General features: G+C 36.4%; 1 long non-coding RNA gene across 1 annotated transcript; it reads left to right on the forward strand.

The window, feature by feature from the left end:
* Window positions 1-249: 249 nt before the first annotated feature.
* On the forward strand, window positions 250-1,104 carry LOC136972600 (uncharacterized). The gene is made up of 3 exons (XR_010880362.1): window positions 250-451; window positions 536-718; window positions 788-1,104. It is a non-coding gene; the product is annotated as an uncharacterized lncRNA (long non-coding RNA).
* Window positions 1,105-13,918: the final 12,814 nt, after the last annotated feature.

Genomic DNA, 13,918 nt, shown 5'->3' on the forward strand with positions numbered 1-13,918 from the left:
CTAAAGCTTTTGTATTGTTAAACATACAAGTGTTAGAATAAACCTTGAAGATCTAATATTAGAAAAAATTAAACAAACGAAACAAAATTAAAGCATATAGATATAAATATAGGTTATAACAAGCAAATAAGTTTTTAGAAAATAATAAATTAAAATGAATGAAACTCGATAAAACTGAACAAATGTTTGCAACATGTCGAGAAATGTACGTAATAATTGCATTAATAAAATTACATAATTGAACAATAATTAAGCTTCTCGAAATCGTTGTTGAAATTTTATTGTTTCCGAGACTTTCATCAAATTATGGCAAAAGTAAAAGTTCAATATCTTAATTTAGGTGAAAGTCTCTCTGGTATGTATGCTTCAGACACCAGAAGAGCTCCTTCTGTACCAGATGTCATCAAGGTTATCATCATAATGTTTGTTGTGATTTGCCTCTACAACAACAGTAAGTTAATAGATTATGATATATATATATATATATATTATTTATGAAATAACAATAATAATAATGAATATGTTATGAGAATAGTGAATTTCTGCTCGACTCAAATCGGATTCCTTCCTTGTCTGAAAATAAAAATAAAAAACTTTTGCCGAAAATGCTTGTGCTCTGAAGATCCCTGTTGGATGTCCTGCGTGATTCCAACGTTTTGCAACTGTAGAAGAGATTGCGATCTGTTGCTCGAATTCAAGAACGATTTCGTCCGGTGTTGTTAGTCTCGTTCGTACATTTTAAATTAAAATACTGCTTTAGTTATAATACGATGATTTATATTTGCAGTTTGTCGCACGTCTCAACAATTCTGTTTTCCCTGTTATCCAAATGAAAGCAGAAACTGTTTTATTTCGTGCTTTACGTGCTTTGCACAACTTCCTTTTATAGTCATGCCGTATATCAGAAATTGTGTTCTAAATTTCCTTTGTTGTTTTTGCTGCTTACTAAACCGTTGTGTACCTTTGGATGGATGCATATGTTTAATTCTTATAGGATTCGTCGCTTTTAAAGTATTGAGATCAATATCTGCTAAGAATAAAAAGAAAAAACAGATAATACGTTATTCTTATAAGTAATCACATCTCTTTAATTACTGTGAATAAATTTCGTTTAATTATTATTACATTTTTTTTTTTGTTTTAAAAAGATGAAATAAATTTCATTTGATTTCCTATATATTTAAATAGAGATATACGGTGTATAAAAGACAATAAACAATATTTTCTACAAAATTAGCATTAATTCTAATTGAGAGTATGCACCACGAGAAATGTTTTCATAATAATATTTAATACTTATAATATTATTATAAAAATAACTTTTTTATTGCGTCTATTTTTGCTGTAATTTGTTTTTATTCTATACTCGATAACGAAACAAAAAGAAAAATCGCAGAAATAAGCACGAGAAATTTGCCAATTTCTCTTGTCACATTTATAATACTATCAGCTTGCTGTTTACTGACCAGCTGTGTTGTGTTTACTTTTATTAAGTTTAACTCTCGATAGAAGTGTGTGGTGTGTTGCAGAACTATCTTAAACTTGAAGCTTTTATTTATTAAGAGACTGGAGACATAACAGTTGAAACTGCTTTTGAAACATGCACTTCGTGTGCTTTATTTTCTAATGTAATCTATATATATAAATGATGATGTTTGTTTGTTCGCTATACATTTCTAGGCCGTTCGACCAATTGTTAGAAAACTTGGCAGTTATGTTTAGATACTTCAAACTTAGATAATGACGTACATCACACTTCAAAATATTCATTGAATTTCTATGAATCAACTAATTTCTATCTACATTCGACTTGCTGAGTTACACGTATCGCCATCTATTGGCAAAAAAGTTAACAAGATAATAAACTTAACATAATTTTTATAAAAGAATATAATTTTTTAAAAATTATAATATATTTACTTAATTACTGCAACAATGATATAACGCGAAATACGCGAGCTATATAATTACTGAAATAGATAGCATATAGCAATCGCCTACTGGAATCAGGTGTTTAAGCCCGTGAAAGCCTATGAATAGCCTATAAGCAGTGGTGATATTCAGCAAGTTCGCACAGGTTCGGCCGAACCCGTTGGTAAAATTTTCAGTTTTCCGAACCTTGTTAAACACACGTAACATTTCTCAGTGGTTTTGTTTCTTTTAAAAAATATATTAAAATATACGTATTATACTCTGTAACACTACTAAACTAGAGCCTTATACCCCGTTCGCACCGAGCATTTCAATCTAGATTGTGAACAAGGTCGGGGACTATTCCTTGGTGCGATCTCTCTCGACCGTTTCAATCTCGACTGAAACGAGGTTTAATCGCGATCGATTCAAGAGAGTTCTTGAAACTAGATCCAGTCATAAGAGAGATCCCACAATCTCACGCGCGCGAGATAATACAAGATGGTTGTGGAACACGTGTCGGGCTATGGACAGCGAAATAAAAAGGATATTGTATTTCGAGAAACGATGACATCTGTCTATTATCAGCAGTGCCATTTGGGGTGAAAAGTAAGTTTTTCTGCCCAAAAAAAAGGTCGAGAGCACTAATATACTATTGTTACCTGGTCTTCGCTCAGGGCTCGTTACGTTCCAAATACGCCACTGATTATTAGATATATCGCAAGAAAAGGTATTGTATTTATTTCTAGCCAAAACTTCCGTTTTGTTTGTCGGTGATTGTTAGGGAAAAATTTTCTGCTAGCGAACCCTTTGTTAAATATTTCGAATATAACCACTGCCTATAAGTATTTAACTTTCCCAATCTAACAACTTGGGTGTCTTTATTTCTGAACGGTATTTTCTTAATTCTAATAAGAGTCCTACAGAAGCCGAGTGGGTAAAACCTCCGAACACTGGTAGTTAGTTAGTTGTGGATTCGGGCAAGGCTAACAGACAGGCCCCATGAAGTTCTCCGTGTTTTCTTCACGTAAGTAAAATTTAAATAAAGTGCAGCTTACCATAAAAGTCTTTTTGGAATGCGTCCCCCTCAGCATATCGCTCACGTGTTACGTTGCCGTAACCAAATAAACCAAGCTAATTCTAACGAGCGATTATTTATTATGACACTGTCATAATGCTGGGCTGCAACTTTTCGTCACAATGTTCTCAATTCTTTTAGTTATCCCTGCACAACATACTTTTCCTGTTAGCAATAGAGTGATGTCGGTCATCTATCTTACTCTGTTCAGAGGAAAATTTTGAATCGAAATGATACGAATTCCATTCCAAACCGTATATAGTTCATCCGGGGCATTCTGCCAGTGGCGTAGCGTAGTGGGGGCGGTAGGGGCGGCCCGCCCCGGGCGGCACTTAGGGAGCGGCAAAATTTCACAATAAATAATAATATCTTGTAAAAATACCTAAATAAGGGGGCGGCAAAATTTTTCTCCGCTCCGGGCGGCTGACGCCAACGCTACGCCACTGCATTCTGCCATAAGCCATATGAAAGTCGAGACCAGATGGGCATTCTGCCACATCTGGTCTCGATTTTCATATACTTTCCAGTAGTTTATACAATCTATTGCAAAAATTTAAACAATTTATTATCACACAAAAGCAATTATTCTCGCATTTTTATAATATTTTTTAAATTTAAACAAGTCATATGAAATCTTTCGGACATTAAGATGAGTAACTTCAATCATGTGCATATTACAATTCATCCAGCACTGATTACACATATTAATTAATAGTAGACTGGAATTAAGTAGTGTAGCATTGACCAGCCTCTCTTCTAGGAGGAGGTCAACGACTACTTTTGGTCGATTTACTTTGACTCCTTTCCAAAACTGTCCTTTTTTTATGTTTTAAGTGGTTATCGAAGGTGCAGAGTGTAAATATTTGGTCCGTTTTGGTCCGTCCGAAGGTACCGTCGAGTAGCCCAGTTGACTGTTCGTCGAGTACTTGATGTTACATAATTTTAGAGGGTGTAGGGCTCGTTCCCGCCTGGGCGCTGAGATGCAGGCTACAGCTAGCACCGAAGCGCACGATGACATGGGGAGCATGGAAAATATGTAGTAGTACTAGTACACGGGAAAAACTGTTTTCGGTCAGTAGAAATTAATGCATTTATTATTTGTTATAGGCACTGATCGTCGTGTCTATAACATCACTTGCTTGCAAGCATGGCGGCGATGGGATCTGCCGCTGTTGGGTTCCGCATTTGAAGGCAAATATCTCGTAAAGGGTTCGGTATCAGATATTTCTTTATTCATTGTCGATAAATATCGGGCGGATGCCCCATTGATGTGATAGCGTTTTTCGTGAGCGATTAGACAGTTTTCGGCGATTATTTGCCTGCGTTTTAGTCTAGCGAGCTCTTTTGTGACGCTTTAGTTTCATATCCACGGGGAAGCAGAGTTGCACCTCCTCGTGGTACCGCCCGTGAGTAACCCCTAGTGGACGAAACTGAGCAACTTCTGCGTCTTTTAGCAAACGTTTGACATCAAAGTCCTTATCAGGACTATGGCCAAGAGGCCACACATCTCTGAGTCGGACGACGAGGTGTCGTCTCAAGGAGAAATGGAAATCTCAAGAGAGGAAGGAAAAGTCAAAGTCGCGGAGAGGATTCGCGACGAAGTTAAAGCGTACATGGTGGAAAATAGCACCTGCAAACTTGGGACGGGAGAACACGTCGCCTTTGTCTGCGCTCAAATCGATAGAATTATAGACTTGCTGAGCGAAACAACGGTGGATCCACTGCAAGCAGCAGTAGACGAACTAAGAGTCAAGATTGACAAGGTTTTAGAAACTAGGAGTAGTGCGGGACCAAGTTATGCCCAAGTTACCGCCCAAAAGGCTACCAAGCCAAAGAAAGAAATTATTCTCGTAGAACCGGAAAAGGAAAACGAAGATGCCGAACTAACTAAATCGATACTAAAGAAACATATCAGCCCAAAACAGATGGGAATAGGCAAACAAGCCGTTCGGAAGTTGAGAAGAGGGGGGTGGCTATAGAAGTCGGCACACCCGAAGAGAAGACGAAGTTGAAACAAGTAATTAAGGAGAAGACAGGACTAAAGACCAAAGAACCGTTCAAACGAAAACCGAAAGTTGTGTTATATGGCGTGGGAACAGACATAACAAAAGAAGAGATCAAAGAATGCCTTTATGAACAGAACGACATCATTAACAGCAATGTCACACAAGAAGAATTTAATGGCCAAGTGAATATAAAATTCCAGTTCGGAAATAAAAACAAGAACTCTACAAATTGGGTTATCGAAGTGAACCCAATCATAAGAAGACTAATCCTGAAGACGAAAAAAGTAAACCTGGGTTGGTCCAGGTGCGGTGCAGAGGACTACATCTCTGTCACTCAATGCTTTAACTGCTGTAGAATAGGACATATAGCCCGTGATTGTAAAGAAAAAGGGCCCACATGCAGCCAGTGCGGCCATAATCACAAGTTTAAAGAATGCCCGAATAAAGAGAAAGCAGACTGCGTAAACTGCAAACGAGAAAAGCTAAGGGAAACAAATCACAATGCCTGCTCGAAACGATGCCCACTAGTCCAAAAGGTACGCAAAATGATCATAGCAAAGACAGACTATGGAGAGTAATACCATAAGTCAACAACAAGACCGCCCGTTCAAAGTAGTACAAATCAATGTTCAAAGATCGATTAGTGGTATGTCGACCTTATTCAAGACGTTAGAGAAGGTGGATATGGCGATAATTCAAGAGCCGTACTGCCGGAGAGGAGAACCAGCGTGTTTACGCACCTCGTATAAAGTTATTTATAATAAGGACTATTGCCCGTCTACGGCTGCCATCATCAGCGACCCTAATATCCCGGTGGTTTTTCACACCGAAGAGAGCGATAAGTACATAACTTGCCTAGAAGTCGGAAATAAGAGCACTAATTTTCTCTTTGTCAGTGCATATTGTCCCATAACTATGGAATTAAATCCGATACTGCATAAATTGCAAAAACTGATACAACGTTTCTCTAACAAGCATATAATCATATGCGGAGACCTTAATGCGCACTCCGAGTTATGGGGAGACCCAGACAACGATGGACGTGCGGATCAAATTATAGAGTTTACCAATGCCAACAGCCTCTTTCTTTTAAACCAGCCGGACTCTCTTCCAACTTTTGATGCGCCCATTGGCCAGAGCTGGATTGATCTGACCATTTGTAACGGGAAAGCACTGAATAAAATCAAGTCCTGGCATGTCTCTTCGCTGTGTAGTCTAAGTGACCATAGCAACATATTTTTTGAAGTGGGTGGAGATGACTGGTCACAAGATGCAGAACTAAGTGCTCACTACGCAATGAACAAAGCAGACTGGTCGAGTTTTAAAAATAAGATAGCAGCGGCAATGAATACAACAAATCTAAAGAACTGTAAAGACAGAATGGAAGTGGAAGGCGTAATAACCACCTTTAATGAAACACTCATAAAGGCCTGCGAAGAGGCCATTCCTAAGAAGCAGAAAAGACAGAAAGCAGTGCCTTGGTGGTCAAACGAATTAGCAGAAATGAGGAGAAAGAATAACAGGTTACGAAGGAGATATCAGAGAGCCCGCAATGAGAACGAACGCAGGGCTAAGAAAAGAGAGTATTTGGATAATAGCAAAACGTATAAAGACACCATCAAAAAACACAAACTACAATCCTGGAGAAAGTTTTGCACTGAAAGCTCAGGCAAGCCATGGGGCTTTATCTACAAGGCCTGTGCGGGGAAACTTAAGACCCCGGCCTTTCTAACATCGATCCAAGACGGCGGTACGTACACTGAGAGTGTTACAGACACAGTTTACAAGCTCATGGATACATTCTTTCCTAAGGACGATTGGAATACTGACACGCATACACAAAGGGTAATAAGAAATAAAGGAGAAGAACGGTATGAGAGCGACGTGGACCCAGAGTTCACAACAGAAGAAGTGAAAAACGCCATCTACAGGCTTAAATCGGGGAAGGCACCGGGCCTGGACGGCATCGTCGCAGAGATTATTTACAAAGTCTGGGAAGTAAACCCAGAGTATATGGTACAGATGTATAATCAATGTCTAAACTATCATCTCTTTCCATCAATCTGGAAAGAAGCAAAGCTAGTCATAATCCCTAAAGGGAATGACCAGGATAAAACACTGGCAAAGAGCTACAGGCCGATAAGCCTGTTACCGGTTCTCGGAAAAGTCTTGGACTTCTTAATAAGTCAAAGGATAATGGCTCATATCAATAGGAATAAATTTCTAAGTACAAAACAACATGGCTTCCTTCCCAACAAGTCGACCGATGATGTCATCTGCAAAGCTGTGAATGAAATAGATCAGTTGCTAAACAAGTATAAGTATTGTTGCGGAATAAGCCTCGATATTAGAGGGGCATTTGACCACGCATGGTGGCCTCTTATCCTACATACTCTCAGAGAGGCTCAAAGCCCGATGAACATCTACTACATAGTCAAAGACTACCTTCACGATAGGAAAATAACTTACGGCTCAAATAACAAGAAAATCACAAGGGAATTAAATAGAGGATGCCCACAAGGCTCCAACTCTGGACCACTATTCTGGAACTTGGTCTACGACCAGTTCCTAAGGATTGATAAAGGGCCAGGGATTCTTGAACTGGCCTACGCTGATGACACTATTCTAATCTATGGAGCCGACTCCCGCAGGGAACTCGAGCGGATAGGTAATCATGTGCTTGGAAAAGTTAAGAAAATAGGCGAAGACATCAAACTTCTACTTTAATGCCAAAAAGACAAGAGCCATTGTATTCTCGAGAGGCCGCACTCCTGACCTCTACAAAAGGCCTCCGATGATAAAGTTGGGAGATGAGACCATTCAAATAGAAAAACGGCTCCAATATCTTGGGGTCATACTTGATAACCGGTTAACCTGGCTACCACATACTGAAGCAGTGAAAAACAACTGCGTCAACATGTTTAACGCCCTCGCCAGAGTGGCCAAGTCCAACTGGGGACTAAATAGCGAAGCAATAGAAATAATCTACAAAGGGGCGTTCATCCCAAAGCTGACATATGCGGCAGCCGCCTGGTATAAAGCGGCCGAAAAAGAAGTCATTAAACGAAAACTAAGATCGGCTCAAAGGTGTGCATTATTGCGGCAAACTAAAGCATACCATACTGTGTCCACGGACGCACTACAAGTAATGGCGAAAACTCCGCCGATAGACCTTATACTCAAAGAGAAAGCGGCCCTATACCGCTGTAGAAGAGGCCTCGATATCAACATCGCTGGAAGAGATTACTCAGGAAAGGACATAGACCTAAGCCCGACTGCAGAAATGCTCCCCATGCCTTATGAACGAAAGGCCATAGAGATTGCAGAGGAGAAGGAACAAGGGGAGATTGAGCTGTTCACGGACGGCTCGAAGGTAGATGGGTGTGTTGGAGCCGCTTTTACAGCGATCAAAGAAGGCGTGGAGGTTCATACAGAACAATACAGGCTTAATAACCTCTGCTCGGTCTACCAGGCCGAATTATATGCGATAATGAAAGCAATAGAGTGGGCAACGGCAACCCAAACTGCCACCCTCATCATTGTGAACACCGACAGCAGATCGGCATTATGCACTCTTCAACAATTTACGGACACTAACATGACTGCATATTACATCAAATGAATAATCAATCAAAGCAACAACCACATAAAGGCAAGATGGATAAAAGCCCATGTCGGCATTAGTGGTAATGAGCGCGCTGACCTTCTAGCAAAAGAGTATGGTGGTGACTCAAAGCAAGATACTGATCTCGGGCATTAAGAGACTAGCCCGAGAAGAGACTATTACCGAATGGCAAGATCGCTGGACCTACTCAGAGAAGGGTAGGCACACTTACTGGCTATTGCCAAGCATAGAAGAGCGGCTAAAAGACCTAAGCTGGCTCCAAATTGACCACATTACCTGTCAAATGCTAACAGGACACGGTAATACTAATGCCTACCTAAAGAAAATAGGGAAACGAAGAAGCGATAGCTGCGACTGCGGCGAGGAAACCCAAGATATTAACCACTTACTCCTAGAATGTTATAAGTACGAGAAAGCAAGAACGGAAATCTCTTTACTTCACCAATTTAAAACAAGCAATCGGACACTAGAGCTCTATAATCTAATAAAGAAATCAAGACATCTCTAACGAGCTTTGGACCGTCAAGTAACCGGTCCCGATTTGTCAGGCAAGACAATTATGTTGTAAATAGTTTTTAAATTTTTAACTGTATGTATTTAAGTTAAACTCTGTTGTTATGCTATGTATTATGTTTAATAAATGCAACGTCCTCCTTGTGATGCTTTGCGGGACAAGGATGATTTTGATCCCCGAAAGGGGAAATGATGATTATCAAATGAAAAAAAAAAAAAAAAATGTCGATAAATATCGTTAGAATGTCTGATCACCGTGTCGTACTGACTGTTAAACACATGATAGACTTAACGAAACACTCAGCGTGACTCCATATAGTGCCTGGAAGTAGGCATTAGGCTAATTTCGGGGGTATATCTCGGAAAGGGTCCGAAAAGGATCACATTTAGAGGTATGGTTTCTTTGACTTTTTTGTTGCTATGGACATAGACCTAAAGACATAGTTTACTCTACAGCTTTGTTAATTAAGGTCACAACAGCGTCAATCACATCTGCAAACTTACCATGTATTCAACCTTCCAGTTACATTCCTTTTTACATGATGAAAATTTAAGAAAAGAAAAGGTAACCAATCTTTCATATACTGTATATCCAGCTAGATAAATAACATTTCCATCATTAGACACACAAGTTCATACAGAATGATGACATGCAGATATGGTTTCTGATGTTCTACATTTGTCTTAGGGACATTGATATTTTGTGACAATTTATTAATTAAAATTTCATCTACTTTAACCATTTGAAAAATAATTACGTATAAGAGTTTTGACTCTTATAATTAAGCATTTTTTGGTAATCATAGACTTTATTTTTAATAAGTTATTCAAATATTGCTGGATAGTCCAAAGGTGGCAATTCTCATGTCATTATTCTACGATTTTATAGAACTAATTGATGAAAATAAATTAGAAGATACAAGTTTGTAGATGAAACTACGCAAAAATCCGAAAATTTCTATTAGGAATTTCAAAATCAATTAAATTCTCAATTCTACAGTTCTGCAGTTCCGTAGTTATTGTAGTATCTTGATGGCGGCGACGGTGTCTCTACAGTACGAGAAAATACATAAACATTCTCTGGAAATTTGTAGATACTAAATTTGTAGTGCAAAAAGAGTTGGGCGTTGGGTTGTTTCATCTTAGTGTACTTTAAGGGAGATCCACAAGACAAAACATCATGTTTTCTTCATTTGTACTAAAGAATTTTTAATAAATATAAATATGTAATAGAAGAAAATGATGCGGATATAATTACTGACAACTAAATTAACCATTCTCATCCCTTTTCAAGACAAAATGAGCAATTATTTATTTTGAGGTATTCACAATGCCGGGCGGTAATTTTTAGTCATATTTTTAATTTATTTAGGCCTAATTATAACATTTTAATCTTACTTTTTACTTAAATTTAATATTAAAGACAAAGGTCTGTCTGTCTCTAACAATATACGGGTATATGGATAGACAAAGTCTATTCTCGGAAGTCAGACTATTTATATACTATTAAACCTTGGATACCTAGCCGAACTTCGCAACACACAACATATCAGGAAAAGAGTTGTCTTCTGTTCAAAGACCTTCTTTCTTCTCTCCGGGTCCTTTTCTCCCGTTTGCACTGTATTCTTTTCCTCCCTTATTTTGACTGTATTTTCTCCAGATTTGAACTCTCCTCTAGTGCGGCTCTCTACTGTTATGTTGGCTCTCTTTTCTACAGGTTGACTCTTTCTGGATGTTGTACTTACTTTCCTCTCCTCTCTTACATTTTCTCTCACTTTCTGCTTTTTCTTCCTCTCTCTTTCTCGGAGTTTTTCGTCATTCCCTTGTGTTTTATTCTTTTTTTACCAATTGTGATTTTATTGCGGAGGAATTTGAGATAATAAGAGATAAGCCTGGTTGGTAATTCTTAATTGTCTTTCTCTCTCTCATTTAATGTGAATTATATGTTTCTACGTAATATCGATAAAGTAACTACTGTTACGTAACACTATTGGAAAAGGGGGAAACGACGGTCACCCCTTCGTCTTTTACTCCGAATGTCATAAGACCAATAATAATTAATTGATAATTTTTTTTATTCTAGTTTGTTTCTCTTAGTTATCTTTAATCGTTACAGCTAAACATCAAGTTCAATATATTTATGTACTCAATAGTAATTATTAAAAACTCTTCAGTTTGAAGTCATCTTGGAAAAGTATCAGTTTACCTTTATATGCCACAAGCACGTGCTTACTCTCCATAACAGTTAATCCAGCCATGCATACACCTCTTCAACTGCGGTCTAAGGTTGCTAACTCTTATCTAAACACGAAAAAGTGTGGGGTCACGATTTTGTTCACTCATTTGAAGCTGAATAACTCCCGTACTTTTTGTGGAAAATTTCTGAAATTTTGCAGGGAGGTTTGCGCATTAGAGGATTGTTGGTATTGAATTTTTGGTGGTGAAAGTTAATTAAGTCCGACACCACTCGAGATATGACACGTGACTTCTATCTATTCATACCACCGTGACAGTGATGTGGATAGATTAGGTGCCTGGCGTCATATCTCGAGTGGGGGCGAATTAATGAAGATTTTACTCGCTTATAGGTTTTTTTAAAAAATAAAACCCATCTCTACTTCCATAATTAAGTGTTTTTCCATTTCGTAATAATTTATAATATAAAAAGTTCTTTTAAATAAAATATCATAAAAAATAGGTCCAGACAGTTTTATGTTTTTTTGCTGGAAAATTTAAGCATTTCATAACTGGATCTTGTATACATTTTACAATTAGTACACGCCCACCCGATGCCAAATAAAACGAAACCAGAAGTAGAGAGAAGTAGCGCGAGTTCTACTTTCATCACATCATCCGGTATATAAATATTTGTAAAAATATTTGGAAATATTTAAAAATTATTCATATCATTACGTCTTTTATCATATCATAGAGAACTGATTACATAAGTGATGATATATAGTTAATTAATATTTTAAAGTTGACATATATTTTATGCAATTAATATTAATTTATTTCTTCATTATTCATTTACTGAATTAACGATTTAAGATCGAACTTTTGCTGCAATTTATTTTAGAAATAAAATAAAAAACTAATAGAAGTAAGTAAAAGAAGTACTAAGAAAGTAAAGAAAAACTAGAAGTAAATAAAAAAATTCGCAGGATTTTAGTAGAAACATAAGAAGTTAGCTTAAATTTTGTAAGTTTAATATGCAAATTTCTAAGTTCGATTCTTTTTTAATGTCTTCATACATACCTAGCTGCATATTTCTCATACATTACTCTTTAAAACATTGGTTATACTGTTAGAAAATGTGTTTTCAAAATAACTTATTTCAGTTCATTGTTGTTTAAATTTTAAAAACAAAAATAAACAAAATATTACAGTAAAAAAAAAAAACATATACTTAATATAAGATATCTGACAAATAATCGATGAAAACATTTACAGTTTATGATAAAGGTCATAGAATAGGATAGGATTAAATTGTCTTGACAAGATAGTACAATGCAACACCTGGGAAATTTGCTGTAACGGTACTTCATGGCAAAATTTTCTGTAGAAAACTCGCTCATATGTAGACGTTTGTCGGGTTTTTCACGTATCTAATTCCCCGCGACTATATATACTACGAACTATATATACTAGCAAACGATATACTATAGAAACCAACCGCAAGAGCATATATAATTCTATCTAAATAATTAAATTAATTATCAAATTTTTCACAATTATATATGCACCCGAATATCCAAAACTAGTGATATGTAGACGCAGGCAGAGTCATAAGACAATAATAATAACCGCAAATAACCACAATATTTAGGAAATAAATAACTCATATTCATCTCTAGTAAAAACCGTCCATAAATTATCGACAATATGTTAATTTTAATATATTTGCATTCAGTTTGAGACGACTATTAATAAATTTTTGAACAATTTAATTAGTTGGCTAATAATAAATCATATCATTAACATTCAGTTTAATATCGATGAATATAATTGTTAATTAGAGCGTAGGAAAATATATTTAAATAATAATAAAAACTGCTTTGTTTCTTTCACAATCATAACTTATTTACGATATTAATAAACCTATAAACCTAATAATATTAAAGGTATATATATATATAGATAAAGTATTGTTGTACCATATAATAAATTTACCGAGTCTGACATATTGAAGAAAACCATGAAGATGATTATTAAAGCAATGATTGCTGCAGGCTTTCTAGTATTTACCGAAGGACAACTCGTAGATAAATTAGTGGATGTATATTGTAGTAAGTATATTAAGCAGTAGAAATTTATAAATAGCTTAATTAATTTATATGAGACGAATTACAGAGATTGAAAGTCAAGCTGCATTTCGCTTCTGTGCCATAGAAAATAAATTCGAATATGTAAGTTAAAAATTTTAACGGTCTCTATCCAAATTAATTAAAGTAAACTTCATTCGTTTACATTAAAATATTGTTAGGGACTAGATGTATTTAAGAATTGCATGCTTCAAGTGAAAAAATTCTATACTCTGGATGAAATGAGTGAATACATATGCAATGGCATATCTACTGAGGTAAGTTATAATTACATATAATTTAAATCACTTATCACAGTTAAGTATAGTGATATAATGTATATTTTAGGAATATATGAAATTTATAAAGTGTATGGATCCGGCGTTTGAAGCTGAAATGAAAAACAATTTAAATCTTCTCCCTGTTATGTTGGTAAGAAATATTTTATTAAGTTTTCTTAATATAAGTAATCCAGATTTCA

Source organism: Centruroides vittatus, unplaced genomic scaffold, assembly GCF_030686945.1.
Source record: "Centruroides vittatus isolate TY-2023 unplaced genomic scaffold, ASM3068694v2 contig_298, whole genome shotgun sequence".
In the NCBI taxonomy this organism is placed as follows: Eukaryota; Metazoa; Arthropoda; class Arachnida; order Scorpiones; family Buthidae; genus Centruroides; species Centruroides vittatus.